Source organism: Rhinolophus sinicus, linkage group LG06 (genome assembly GCF_036562045.2).
Source record: "Rhinolophus sinicus isolate RSC01 linkage group LG06, ASM3656204v1, whole genome shotgun sequence".
Lineage (NCBI taxonomy): Eukaryota > Metazoa > Chordata > Mammalia > Chiroptera > Rhinolophidae > Rhinolophus > Rhinolophus sinicus.
In genome coordinates, this window is record NC_133756.1 from 156,131,135 (window position 1) to 156,145,690 (window position 14,556).

The 14,556-nt window shown below is 41.2% G+C and overlaps 1 pseudogene; it reads right to left on the reverse strand.

Annotated features, from left to right (window-relative positions):
• Nucleotides 1-7,432: 7,432 nt before the first annotated feature.
• LOC109438811 (cyclin-dependent kinase inhibitor 3) lies at nucleotides 7,433-8,035 on the reverse strand (annotated as a pseudogene).
• Between the last annotated feature and the right edge of the window lie 6,521 nt (nucleotides 8,036-14,556).

Genomic DNA, 14,556 nt, shown 5'->3' on the forward strand with positions numbered 1-14,556 from the left:
CCATGACTCTTCTGTGCACGGCACAGTCACCTTACTTTTGTCTGCAATTAGACAGTGGCCTTGTTTTGTTTCCTTTATCATGGTCTCGGAGTAACTTTGTGTGAGGTGATTCTTCTATGAGATTGTTTAGGTTGTTTAGGCTAAACAACCTGACTGTGAGCCTCAGACCAGCTGGTCATAATATCACAGTTCAGCTGTGAACCTCAGACCAACTCTGGACATTGGGGGTTACCACTCTTCTCTCTCACTAATATTAAAATTATGTGTGGAGACGGAACACAGGCAGAGGATTACAACCAATGGTGACAGAGGTGAATGTGTGATTAGTGTCTCCATACAGACAACAAAGAGCATCTCCTCCTAGATAAACATGATCAAGATACCCAGTCACAGAACTGTCCCATCCCTGACAGCATCCAACCCAGAGCAAAACTGTGCTTCATTGAATTCTCCCCAAAACTAACTCCACAAGATCAAATCCGATAACAGATCCCTGCTAACACTTCCTTATTGGGCTACCCCAACGTGCCCCCTGAGGTGCTGTCTCCCTCATTGCAACAAGGCAGTGAACTTTGACTACAGGTGTTGCCTGGGGGTCTTTGGATAAAGGGTATCAACACTGCAAGGAGAAACCATTGGAAATTTTTAAGCAGTCAGGTGACACGATAAGATTCACATCTTTAAAATGAGCACCGAAGCACAGATGTGTTTATAGAGGTAAGACCAGATGCAAAAACTCCAGATGATGGAGAACCTGGATTAAAAGTGACGGGGGGAGGGGGAAAAGAGGACAGCTCTGAAAAGCATAACACAGGACTTGGCATGGGAAGTTGGGGACAAGGATAGTGAGTTTTAGAAAGAGGAAGGAACCAAAGAGCACCCCCTCCCAGCCAGGAGGACAGTGAAAAACTTAGGCAAGAACACAAAAGGGGGAACTGATATGGGGGTAGCATAGGAGATTGCAAGTCTGGTTTTAAATGTGTTGAGTTGAATGTGGAGCATGGGAAGCTTGGAGGAAAGAGTGGTGAGGTGAGTGACAGGGAACGACGAAGCTGGATAGGAAGGTTGGGGCCTTGCCCACCATGCTAGGGACTTTAGATTCATTCGATAGGCAATGAGAAAGTATTCAAGATTTTAGATCAGTGACCCTCTTAAAGTCAGCATGAAAGAATCCATGAGAAGAAGGAAAGATAAAAATACCAGGAGCCAGGTCAGTTCTTCTGTCTTAGTCCTAAAGAGAACTGAAAGGGTCCCCTTGTCCAAATCCAAGGGCAAAGCCCCCTCTCATTCTTATGGTCACCAGAGTTTTAGTAAACCTAAGGCATATAAGAAAACCCCACTCTCTGTCTCTCATCTTGGACAAATTTGCATCTCCCAAGAAGGGTTTCTTTTATTCCATCTGTACCCTCACCTCCCTCTCCACGTGACTAACTCCTGTTCTTGCTTCAAGATTCCAATGACATGTCACTTTCTTTGTGAGAACATCCCTGATTAATAACACCTATGTCACGGCCCTCCTCTTTGCTGTGACTTGTGGGTTATACGTCATCTATTATCACTATTGCTTCTACTACTGACTATTACTACCACTGCCTCTGAGAGTAATAATAATTTTGAATTCTGATACAGAACTTAATCCTCACAACACCCTGTGGCACTTGACGTTATTCTCATTTCCACTTGACAGATGAGAGAACTGAAGCTCAGAAAAGTTAAATGACTGACCCAAAGTTGCAGAGCTGACAACTGGCAGAGCCGGTATTCAAATTGAGGTATATGGATGTACAAGCCATAATTTTTCTTTACGCCACTATCACATGACTTAGCATACTGCATAGTAACTGTGTAAATGCCTCTCTCGTGCTGAAATGTGAGCTCCTTAAAGGCAGGGGTTTGTGTCTTCCCTGACACAATGTAGATGCTTCCCAAATGTAACCTGAACGAGAAGAAGGAGTCAGGTAAAGGGTAGTGGTAAAGGGAATGGAAGGTTTGCTGTGGAAGAATGATTATTGCTTTAGATAAATTCTTCCCAACCTTTTTCACAGAAATGATAATGTCTTTTTAAAAAAAGATTTTTATTAAAAATATAGCTAACATTCCATATTATATTAATTTCAGGGGTACACCATAGTTATTCAACATTTATAGACCTAAAGAAGTGATCATGATAAATCCAGCAACCATCTGACACTGTACTGTTATCATAATATTATTGACTATATTGCCTATACTGTACATTACATCCCATGATTTACTTGTTTTATACCTGGAAATTTGGACCTCTTATTCTCTTTCCCCTTTCCCCTCCTTTTTAAATTGATCAATTATAATTGACATTCAATATTATTTTATATTAATTTCAGGTGTACAGCATAGTGGTTGGACATTTATATAATTTGAGAAGTGATCCCCTGGTTAGTCTAGTACCCATCTAGCATTATACATAATTATTGCCATATCATTGACTATATTCCCTATGCTTTACTTTACATCCCTATGACAATTTTGTAACTACCAATTTGTACTTCTTAATCCCTTCACCTTTTTCACTCGGCCCCCTCCCATCTATCACCCCAACAAATTTAGTACCCATCTGACACCACACATAGATATTACAATATTATTGATTATATTCCTTATGCTATACCTATGTCCCCATAACTACTTTGTAACAACCAATTTGTACTTCTTAATCCTTCCCCTTCTTTCACCCACACCCCCAAAACCCCTTCATCTGGCAACCATCAAAATGTTTTCTGTATGAATTTGTTTCTGTTTTGTTTGTTTATTTTGTTCTTTAGATTCCACATATAGGCAAAATCACATTGCATCTGTCTTTCTCTGTCTGACATACTCCACTCAGCGCAACACCCCCCAGCATGGATGCATGCTGCTGCAGATGTAAAGAACCCATGCCCTTCCATGGCTAAGCAATATTCCATTGTATATATATGTACCACCTACTCTTTATCCATTCTTCCATCGACGGACAGCCAGGTAGCATCCACATCCTTGGCCATTGAAAACAATGCTGCAGTGAACATATGGATGCACATGTCCCCTTGAAGTATTGTTTTGGGTTACTTTGGATAAATACCCTGAAGTGCAGTTACTGGGTTCTTCATTGTCTCTTCTCATAGCTTCTGTTTTAAAGTCTATTTTGTCTGGTATAAGTATTGCTACCCCAGATTTTTTCACTTTTTTCATTTTCATGAAATATCTTTTTCCATCACTTTACTTTCTGTTTGTGTGTGTCTTGTAGGCAGCATATGTAAGGATTTTGTTTTCTTATCCATTCAGCTGTCCTATGTCTTTTGATTGGAGCATTTAATCCTTTTACATTGCAAATAATTGTTGACACATATGGAGCTATTGCCATTTTATTACTTATAATTTTGATTTTTATCCCATCCTAAAGAAGTCCCTCTAACATTTCTTGCAATACTGGTTTGGTGGTGATGAACTCCTTCAGCTTTTTCTTATCTGGAAAGCTCTTTATCCTTCAATTTTAGATCATAGTCTTGCTGAGTAGAGTAATCTTGGTTGTAGGTCTTTACTTTTCATCACATTGAATATTTTGTGCCAATCCGTCCTGGCCTGCAAAGTTTCTGTTGAGAAATCAGCTGACAATCTTATGGGAGCTCTCTTATAAGTTACTGGTTGCCTTTCTCTTGCTGCTTTTAGTATTCTCTTTTTATCTTTAAGCTTTGCCAATTTAATTATAATGTGTCTAGGTGTGGGCCTGTTTGGGTTCATCCTGTTTGGGACTCTCTGTGCTTCCTGGACTTATATGTCTATTTCCTTCACTGGGTTAGGACAGTTTTGAGTCATTATTTCTTCCATTAGGTTCTCAATCCCTTGCTTTCTTTCTTCTCCTGGTACCTCTATGATGTGAATGTTGTTACGTTTGCTGTTGTCACAGAGGTCTCTTAAACTATCCTCATTTTTTTGGATTCTTTTTTCTTTTTGCTGTTGCAATTGGCTGTTTTCTGCTACCTTGTCTTCCAAACCACTGATTCGATCCTCTGCTTCATCTAGTCTGCTAGTGATTCCTTTTAGTGCATTCTTTATTTCAGTTACTGTATTCTTCACTTCTGACTGGTTCTTTTTTATGGTTTCTGTGTCCTGTTTCATGCTTGTTGTCTTTCTGTTGAAGTTCTCACTAAATTCCTTGAGTTCCTTGTAACCATTGTTTTGAACTCTGTCTCTGGTGGGTTGTTTGCCTCCATTTTGTGTATTTCTTTTTCTATATTTTTCTGCTGTTCTTTCACTGGGGATGTATTTCTTTGTTTTTCATTTTGGCTACCTTTCTGTGATTGTTTCCATGCATTAGGCAGATCTGCTCTGCATCCCAGTCTTGGCCAGGTGGCTTTATGTAATAGGTGCAATGTGGGGCCCTGGCACAGTCTCCCTGGTCACCTGCTCTGGGTGCTCCAGGAGTGTCCCTTGTGTGGGTTGTGTATGTTCTCCTGTTATAGTTGAGCCTTGATTGCTATTGGCAGGTCAGTGGATAGCATTGACCCTCAGGCTGATTAGCTGTGGCATTTGGCCACACCTACAGCTTATGGACTGCTGTGCGGGAGGCTTACCCACTGAACGGGATTTGCCCCAGTGGGCTCTGGTGCCTGTTGAGACCACCCTTTATGTGTGCCACTTGTGGGGCTAATTGGAAGGTGCTCTGCTATGGTCTGAAGCCAACCTCCAAGTAAGTATGTTGGTTCTGGGGCTTCTTAGGAGGAGCTCCAATGCAGACCCAAGTCAGCCACTGCATGTGACTGGCTGGGAGCCACCTGGTAGGAGCTATGAAGTGACTTACAGTTGTGTGCTGCCTCTGCTAAAACTGGAGGAGTGTGGGACAGGCCACACTTCAAACCGAGGATGACTGCCACCAGCACTAGGCTGGAGATAATTCTGCAAAAAGCCATGACACCCAGAATCCTGCTGCCACCTGCCAACTCCCTTAAGGTTCAGCCACTGATTAAGCCTGTGTGGTATGCAATTTGGGTGAGGCAGGGTCTCAGGGAGTCACTAGAGTGGGAAGAGTTGTGATCACCAGGTTAATGTAGATTCTGGTTTGGTGCCAGTGCTGAGCCTGGAGTGACTCAACTCAGCAAAAGTCTCAGAGCATACCGAGGCCAGTCACCACCTGCCTGGGGCCCATGGACTCATGTAGTTTTCCAAGGAAGAGTGCAATTTGGGAGAGGCTGGCTACTCGTGGAGAATGTGCCTCCAGCTGTGCATGAGTTGGTGGGGAGGGTTCCCAGCTGAGTCAGCAGGGCAGAGCAGGCAATCTCACCAGCCGATTAGATTCAGATTTGGCCTGTGGAGGCAGGCTCAACATAGGAAAGATGGTGTCTGCCTGCAGGCTGCACGGGAGAAGAATTCCTCACCAGGAACATGTCAACTGTCCTCCAGTCTTCTCCCTAAAGCCACACACCTCTCTCTGGCCCCTGTATGTCTCCTAGATTCCCCAAGTCACCCTCCCTCCACTGGAGCCCAAGGTGAGTGCCTGCAAATGAGTAAATTTGTGCGCGGGCTGTTTAAAAGGACGTTTGGGTTTCCTGCAACTTACCATCCCACCCGAACTGTCGGAATCTCCACTGTTTTTCATAGCTAGATGTTGTGGGGTCTCCTCTTCGCGGTACCAGTACTCTGGGCTTGTTAGCCTGGTGTAGGAGGCAGGCATCCCTCACTCCTTTGGGGGAAACTCCGCAACCGAGATATCCCTCCTGATTATCAACTGCCACAGGGAAGTTTGGGGCCCATTCTGTGTCTGTACCCCTCCTACCAGTCTCGACATGGCTTCTTTATATTTTTAGTTATAGGATTTCTGTTTGGCTAGACTTCAGATGGTTCTCCTGTTGACTGTTATATAATTTAGTTGTAATTTTAATGTGTTCACAGAAGGATGCAGGCACAATGTTTATGTATTCCACCATCTTGGATCTCTCCAAGAAAAGATAATGTTTGTATGACACACTGGAGTAAACTGGAGGGGATCTGGATTCCAGGACTATGCTGCTCTAGGCTGGGGGAAACTGGGCCATGGTAGGGATGGTATGTCTGGCAGTCTCAGTCCCCACTTGGTTTCCATAGTGTTAAAGGGATTAATTAAGTCTTGGCTACAGTCTGTGCTTTATCTGAAGAGTTAACAAACTATTTCTTAATGGACCAGATAGTAAATATTTTAGGCTTGTGCACTACAACATCTCTGTTGCAACTATTCATGGAAGCAGTCACAGATAATATGTAAGCAAATGAGTGTGGCTATGTTCAATAAAATCTATTTACAAAAACAGGCACCCAGCCTGTAAGTCATATTTGCTGACCCCATATGTATATGAATATTATGCTTCAGAGCTTTTTTAAACTTTGAAAAGTTTAGTCCTGTTTTAAACTTTGTTGAAGTTTTAGGCAAGGCAGAACTTTACCCTTACTCACTTTGGTTTTCAGCTGGGACTCTTAACAAAAAAAATAGATTAACAAGAGAAAAACAAACAGTTTATTAAAGGAGAAAGGACACTTGTGGGAGAAACCGAAACCAAAAGTAACTCCAAAATGTGGCTTAGAATTCCAGTTTATATATTCTAGCATCTTCAACAAAGAATACATTTTTAGAGAAATGACTGGACAAAGAAATACTTAGGCTTCCCAGGGCAGCTCATTATGGGAAGGTAAATGAATGGAGTGAGGTTTGTTTGCAGATTCCTCTGGTGCCAGCTCTGGGTAGATATGAATCTATCGTCAATAAAAGTGGGATTTATAGCCTGCCTTTAGGCAAGAAAGGGGGAGCTTTTTTTTATGTGTGTTTGCTCAATTGCTTAATTTTATTTTGCTCAAAATAATTCTTATGTCAAAGAGCATATTTTGGGATAACTTATTCTGGTTTCCTTCAAAGCCCAGTTTATTAATGTGTTCTTTTATAGATTTTGCTTTTGGTGTTATATCTAAAAATCTTTGCCTAACTCAAGGTCACAAAGACTTTTTCCTCTATTTCGTCCTTCAATGTTTTTTATCTTCAAAACTTCATAAAGGGTCATCCTTCTTAGAAGCCCCTTGAGAATGAATGAATGAATGATTTAAATGCCTTCACTTTCTTACCTCCAATTCTCCCCACCTCAGACTTCCTAACCCATGAAGCTCAACAGAGAGTCCTTGAACCCCAGTCTGAATTTTGAGCTCCCAATGTTGCAGATTTGTTTGCCTGTAATTTAGTGATTCCTAGCGTTTTGATGCTGCAACACATTTTTTTTTTGTCAATAAAAGCTTTAGGATTATCTGCACATATACATTTGCTTCAAGTTGATAACACTAGTAGTTTCACTTCAATACAAATTATGTCAGAGAGCTCTCAAATTTCTGAGATATATATATATATATATATATATATATATATATATATCCTGTTTGAGATTCTTTTTTTTTTTTTAATCTAGGTACAGATCAAGAGTGAGTCTCTTGATGACAGATGGGCAGCTAGTTTGTCCTGAACTTTATGGTGTATTGCTCCAGACTCTCTTAGGCCTCTTAGGCTGTCTGGGGCTCGCTGTGGTGACACTATGTCAGACAGATATAGTAGGAGACGAATGGCTGCAAAGCAAGATCTCCCATCTCCTCCATAACAGTGTGTTAAGATTTTTCAATTGTTTTCAAAGCAGATTGCAAGCTCCTCTATCATTTCATAGCAGCTGGCTATGGCAGGAGTCCCTCTGCCTGGGATTGGATGATGGTGAGTAATAATTCTGTACTGCTGATAGAGGTTCCAAAGGTTTGGGACTCTGTATTTTGACAGTTCCCTTCTGGTGCAGAAAAAAAATATGTCTTGTGTACCACAGCTGCTTAGTTCTTCTGTATCTTTTTCACTGTTTCTTCTAATATCTTTAAATTTACAACCTGGAAGAGCACATAAACCAAGAAACTGAGAACAATTCACTCATCACAGCCATGATATCTGAATTGGAGTCTGTTCATCTTTAACGGGCTCGTCATCTGAGGAGTCAAACTCACTTGTTTGCAATGAACTCGATGGCTTCATCACTGGTCTCCCCACATCATAACCAGCCACTGCCCCCCTGGGGTAGCACCTGCTTTTCAGCGGCCCAGGGCCGAGCCCTGTAACACATTCTTTGTATAACATATACACATCCCACTTTCATTTATACCCCAACCTGCTTTTTATAAGCCAACAATTAAATTTAAAATCAGTTTTCATTGTCAGATTCTCAAAATAAGCAGAGACTATCTAGGTTACAACAGTTCCTCTCTATGAATTACAGAGAACAGTCATTAGACAGGATAGGTTTGGACCAAGCCTAAGCCTAGAAGTATGAGATTATGACTGAGATAAGAAGTGGACTTGGGAGATGGGGCTTGGCGTTTACCAGGCCCTTGCTTGTAAGTCTCCTGCCACAATTGCTCAGCTGCGTATCTATTTCCCTTTATTTAAAAAAAAACCCATGTATGTCTATGTATACACACACACACACAGAGGGTGCCAAAAAAAATGTATACACATTTTAAGAAAGGAAAACTGTATTAAAATTGTGTTACTCAATATATACCGATAACAAAAGATGAATACAAGTCACGTTTGACTTCTGCAATTACAAGAGGTGCTCAAAGTGGTTACCATCAGCGTCCAGACACTTCTGATTATGGCCAACTACTGCTTGAGCAATGTTGACCCAAGTGTCCACTTGTATACATTTTTTTTGGCATCCCTGGTACATATTTGATCACACATGAGGTGTGATTAAACAATATGGTGAATGTTTAAACAAAAAAATAATTTATTACAGTAAAAGACGTATTGCCATTAATCCCTCTCAAATTACATCCCCTCACTTCAAACACACTCATCCCATCATTCTTGCCACTTTCTGAAGCAGTTCTGGAAGTCCTCTTCCATGAGTGTTTTTAGTTGCACTGTTGAGGCTGCCTCGATGTCCTGAATCATTTTGACTTTGGGGAAGAGCCAGAAGTCGTGTGGTGCCAGATCCGGTGAATAATGTGGATGAGGATACACCATAATGTTTTTATTTGTCAGAAATTGTCATATACCAGAAGCGATGCATGACATGGAGCGTTGTCATGATGGAGGATGATTTACCGCACACTTTAAAACGTGCCTTATCTCAACCCTTAGCTCACACCCGACTGACTTCATGGAACAAGTTGAAACTTGTCCCACACTGTTACTAAGATCCAACATGCAGCTTCCTGTATTGAAGATCCCTGCTTTTCCATCGGATGACACTCAGCAGCACCATTCACCGTATTTTGTGATCACAACGGAAGGGCTCTGTGTCACACATCGCTTCTGGTACGGCAATTTCTGTCAAATACAAACATTACGGTGTGTCCTCATCTACCTTATTCACTGGATCTGGCACGGTGCGACTTCTGGCTCTTCCTCAAAGTCAAAATGACCATGAAAAGTAAATATTTTGAATCGATTCAGGACATTGAGGCAGCCATGACAGCTCAACCAAAGACACTCATGAAAGAGGACTTCCAGAACTGCTTGAGAAAGTGGCAAGGACGATGGGATAAGTGTGTTCAAAGTGAGGGGGAGTGTTTTGAGGAGGATCAGTGGCAATGTGTCGATCTTGTTTAATCCTTGTAACAATTTATGACATTAGTCATGTGATAATTCTCATTTCATAGATGGGACTAGTTCTCAGAGAGGTGAGACAATTTTCCTATAGTTGCAGAGCTAGTAAGCAGCTGTGCTGAGACTGGAGCCCAGGTCTGTCTGATTTAATTCTGGAGTCCTACTCTTAAAGCAGCTGCAAGTCAAACCCCTAGTGTTAGTGTGATAGATTTCAAATTTAGAAAGTCCCGGCTGTTCCAAAGTGCTTTGTACCATTAAATCATTTTATCTTCTCAGATAACCTAAGAATTTAACATGTTAACTCTATTTTATAGAGGACCAAGCTGAAGCACAAGGAATTAACAGAGGCCAATATTTGACCCAAGTCAAGCCCATAGCTTTACGGCTATGCTCAGCTGCAGTTTCCTGTAAAAGCTGCTTAAGTTCTCTCAGCATCAGTTTCCTCTCTGGTAAAATAACGGTATTCCCAGTTCCTAGCTAACATGGTTTTTCAAAGATTTAAGTAAAATAATCTTTGTGAAGGACAAATTGTAAATACTCAGTAGGTGTTATCCATTATTATTCTTAGTATGTGAGTCATGTGACTTTGGGCAAATCACTTAACCTCTCTGAGCCTTATCCATAGCATGAGAACTACTTACCTACCTTAGGGTTTGTGAAGATGGAGTGAGATGCTATGATGAAAGTATTTTCACATAAAGTCTCTAGAAACGGCAGTGACCACAAGTCCAGAGAACGGTGAGGAGCACCACCAGTCAGCCAGTCCTTAGCTGACAATCGGCTCTAATGCACCCACGTCAGACCAGTGGGAGCAGTGATCTCCAACGTCCCAGCATATTTGGATTTCAGTTGCCTCTTCTAGTCAGAACTCAGAGTTTGCACCAATACTCTTATCAGTGCCCTGATAAATTCCAATTTGTAGCTAGAGTAATTGAAACCCCAAGAAGTTAAATGACTCACTTAGGTCCCCCAGGGCAGGGAGATGGGGTCTTATCCACCCAGTGAGGCCGTACTTCTTGACTACCACCACCTAGGGTCTCTCCGTGTGCCTTCAGAACTGGCTCAAAAAATTCACACCACAAGGGGCTCATTTAGACTAGGTCCTGCATGCCCTGTGGTTCTGAGGTTAGGATTTAAAGGGACACCCTCAGTTTCCTGTGACAACCAGAGACCCACACTCGGGGGTTAAGTTGTGTTCCAAGAACGTTACAAAACTGAACCCTGTCCCCAAGAAATTGCTGTCTTTGGTTAGAGAAGGGCAACTTACCGTGTTGAACTTGAGCTAAAACAGGACATCCAAAAGGAAGTCTCTTCCACAGAATTCCTAGTGGGGGTGAAATAGAGGGGTGGGGACTCATATAAGTTTTCCAAAGCTAAGCTTCCTGGAACATCCATTGAAAACAGTGGCTTTTTTGTCTGTCTTTTTTATTTTGTCTGTTCTGGTGAGGTGAGATGGTATCTGATTTTGGTTTTGATTTGCACTTCTCTGATGATTAATGATGCTGAGATTCTTTTAATGTGCTATTGACCATTTATGTGTCTTCTTTGGAGAAGTGCCTATTCAGATCCTTTGCCCATTTTTCAATTTATATGTTTTTTTACTTGTGAGTTGTAAGAGTTCTTATGTGTTCTGGATTAATATCTCTTATCAGATACATGATTTGCAGGTGTTTTCTCCCATTCTGTGGGTTGTCTTTTCACTATCTTGGTTTTGTCCTTTGAAGCACAAAAGTTTTAAATTAAAAAAAAAAAAAGAAAACAATGGCTTTTAAATGTTTTGACTAATAACAATTTAAAATATGTTTTACCTCATGACCCAGTGATACATATACATTAGTTTGTACCATAGAAAACTGCCTTTTTTTTGTGAGTAAAAAATGATTAGATATGGGCGATTTTATATGATCAACTCAAATATATTACTGAAATAAAATTTCACAAAATAATTCTGTATTTATTTTATGGAATGCACTATATTTTCTATGTCATTAAAAAAGAATGCTGATTGTTTCCGTTTCATGTCTTGGCCACTGTAAATAAGGCTGCAATAAACATAGGAACACATATATCTTTATGGATAAATGTTTTCAGATTTTTTGGGGTAGATACCCAGGAGAGGGATTGCTGGGTCATATGGTAATTCTGTTTGTAATTTTTTGAGGACCCTCCACACTGCCTTCCATAACGGCTGCACCAGTCTGCATTCCCACCAACAGTGTATGAGGGTTCCTTTTTCTCCACATCCTCTCCAACACTTGTTATTATTTGTCTTGTTGAAGATAACCATTCTAACTGGTGTGAGGTCATACTCATTGTATTTTTTATTTGCATTTCTCTCATTTCATCATTTCTATGATGATTAGTGATGTTGAGCATTTTTTCGTATGTCTATTGGCCATCTTTATGTCCTCTTTGGAGAAATGTCTATTCAAGTCTTCTGCCCATTTTTTAATTGGACTGTTTGTTTTTTTGTTGTTGTTGAGTTGTGTGAGTTCCTTATGTATTTTGGATGTTAGCCCCTTATCAGAGGCGTTGTTTGCAAAAATCTTCTCCCATTCAGTTGGTTGCTTCTTTATTTTGTCAATGGTTTCTTCTGCTGTGCAGAAGTTTTTTAGTTTGATATTCGATATAGTCCCATTCTTTTGTTTTAGCTTTTACTTCCCTTGCCTTTGAAGTCAAATTCATAAAATCTTCTTTGAACCCAAGGTCCATAAGTTTAGTACCTATGATCGGATAAAGAAGATATGGTATATATACACAATGGAATTTTATTTTGCCATAAGAAAAGATTAAATAATGCCATTTGTTACAATATGGATGGATCCTGAGATTATTATGCTAAGCGAAATAAGTCAGACAAAAGGAGTAGAGAACCACATGATTTCATTGATATGTGGTGTATAAAACTGAAAACAACAAAGTAACAAGACAAACAAATGAAGAAACAAAAACTCATAGATACAGACAACAGTTTAGTGGTTACCAGAGGGTAAGAGGGGAGGCAGGTGGTAGATGAGGGTAAAAAGGATCAAATATATGGTGATGGAAAGAGAATTGACTCTGGGTGGTGAGCACACAATATGATATATAGATGATGTATTACAGAAGTGTACACCTGAAACCTATATAACTTTACTAACAATTGTCACCCCAATAAACTTTAATTTTAAAAAAATGCTGATGACCATCCAATTCATTTCCTGATCCACAAGTAAGTCAGGTCCTATTTGAAAAAAAATCTCTAACTTAGATCAAGACCAAGAGAGAATTTTGATGGTCCAAGACAATGATTCTGGGAAAATAGATTGACAAAATAAATTTTATAACAATTACAAAAAGAATTACAACTTCACAGCTGTATTATAGGTCCTATATTTTCTATCTTCCCTGTTGATTCCCCACTGCCGAAGACCACCTGGAATACACCTATATTGGAATGAAGTTGTTTTTATTGGCTCTTGGCAACAAGGGAGGTGACCCAACATGGGAACTCACCTTGGAGAATGGTGGGGCTTCTCCGCAGAGGGTTTTAGGGAAAGGGATTGTCACAGGGCTTGAGCTTATGTTAGGCGAATTGGTGAAGGGTTTGCGGAAGCATAGTTTAGTTCTACATTGGCACCTTCAGAAATTGGAGCCAGTTCTATGGTTGGGTATCTTACTTTTTATCTAGGTGGCAGAAGGAGCAGAACGGGCTAAAGCTTTCATTAGTAAGAGGCTCTTATCTTGCCTGTGCATTCAGACAGAGCTGGGCTCTGCCGTGATTTCAGTGGCCCCACAGGCGCTCTGTTCCTCTCTGAGGATGCCCCTTGGAGTCTCCTGCAGCCTCTTTTCTTGTAGTACCTGAAGCCATAGCTTCCCCCCAGAGCAACAGCCACTATGGTGCCCACACAGGGCCAGCAATGGCCCCAACACTGGGCCTCGAGCCAGTGTTGTTCATTCAGTAACGTGGGTAAAGTGACTTGTTTGAGGTCTGGATTTGCACCCAGATTTGTCTGAATCCAAAGTTTAGTGCTCTTTCTACCACCGTGTGGTTCCTTCCAATCTCTAGTTTTACATTCTTTTGTTTATAAAGTGTGACTGATTTATCATCAGGTAATCTGGGATGGATTGTTTGGTAGAGAAAAGACTGTTCTCTGGGAAAAAGTCCCCCCCCACCCTTGGTGTATATTCCTAGGACAGGAACAAGTAATCATTCTGCTTTCCCATATCCTGCTAAGGCTTGTGACTTAGGAACAAACACCTCATGTCATTATAAATCCAAAGGAGTCTGGAAATCCTTCATGTTTGGTGATAGGTTGTCCCCAGGACCGGAGGCAGGTTTGTGGGCGTTTTAAAGCCGTGGATACAAGAGAAGATAAACGGGCTTTGACTGACCGGTGGCTGAGCATTTGCTGACACGGCTCAGAGGCCAGCAGGAGGAGGGCAAGGAAAACTGTGAGGATGTTTGGTTACCAGTTCTAGGCAGAATTTGCTGAGGCCCGGGGATTAGGAGGGTCAAATCATACCCAGCCTCACATCCCCCTATTGTTCAGAGGCAGCGTAAAGAACACACAGGCAGGACAGCCTTGAGTGAGATGCCAAGGCCCCGTGTGACCTCGGCTAAGAAGTGTGAGTTCCTGCACAACAGGAACAAATGGGACTTTTTCAGCTGTTAACTATAAGAAACTACAACAAATGCTTGTTATGGAAAATTAAAAGAGTAAAGAGATTAGATAAAGTGGAAAAGACCTCCTTCCCCCAGGTCGACTCCCCAGAGACAGCCACTGTGAACAGGTAGGGGCATATCCTTGCCACGTTTCCATGTGTGCACCCAGGCACAGAGATCCATTCTGCTTTCTTTTATAAAAACAGTACACTTTTATCCACAGAGGAACTGATTTCCAGAGAAAGTGATGGGCACAAGGCCACACAAAAATAGACTGTAGTGGAACCATATGATTTCA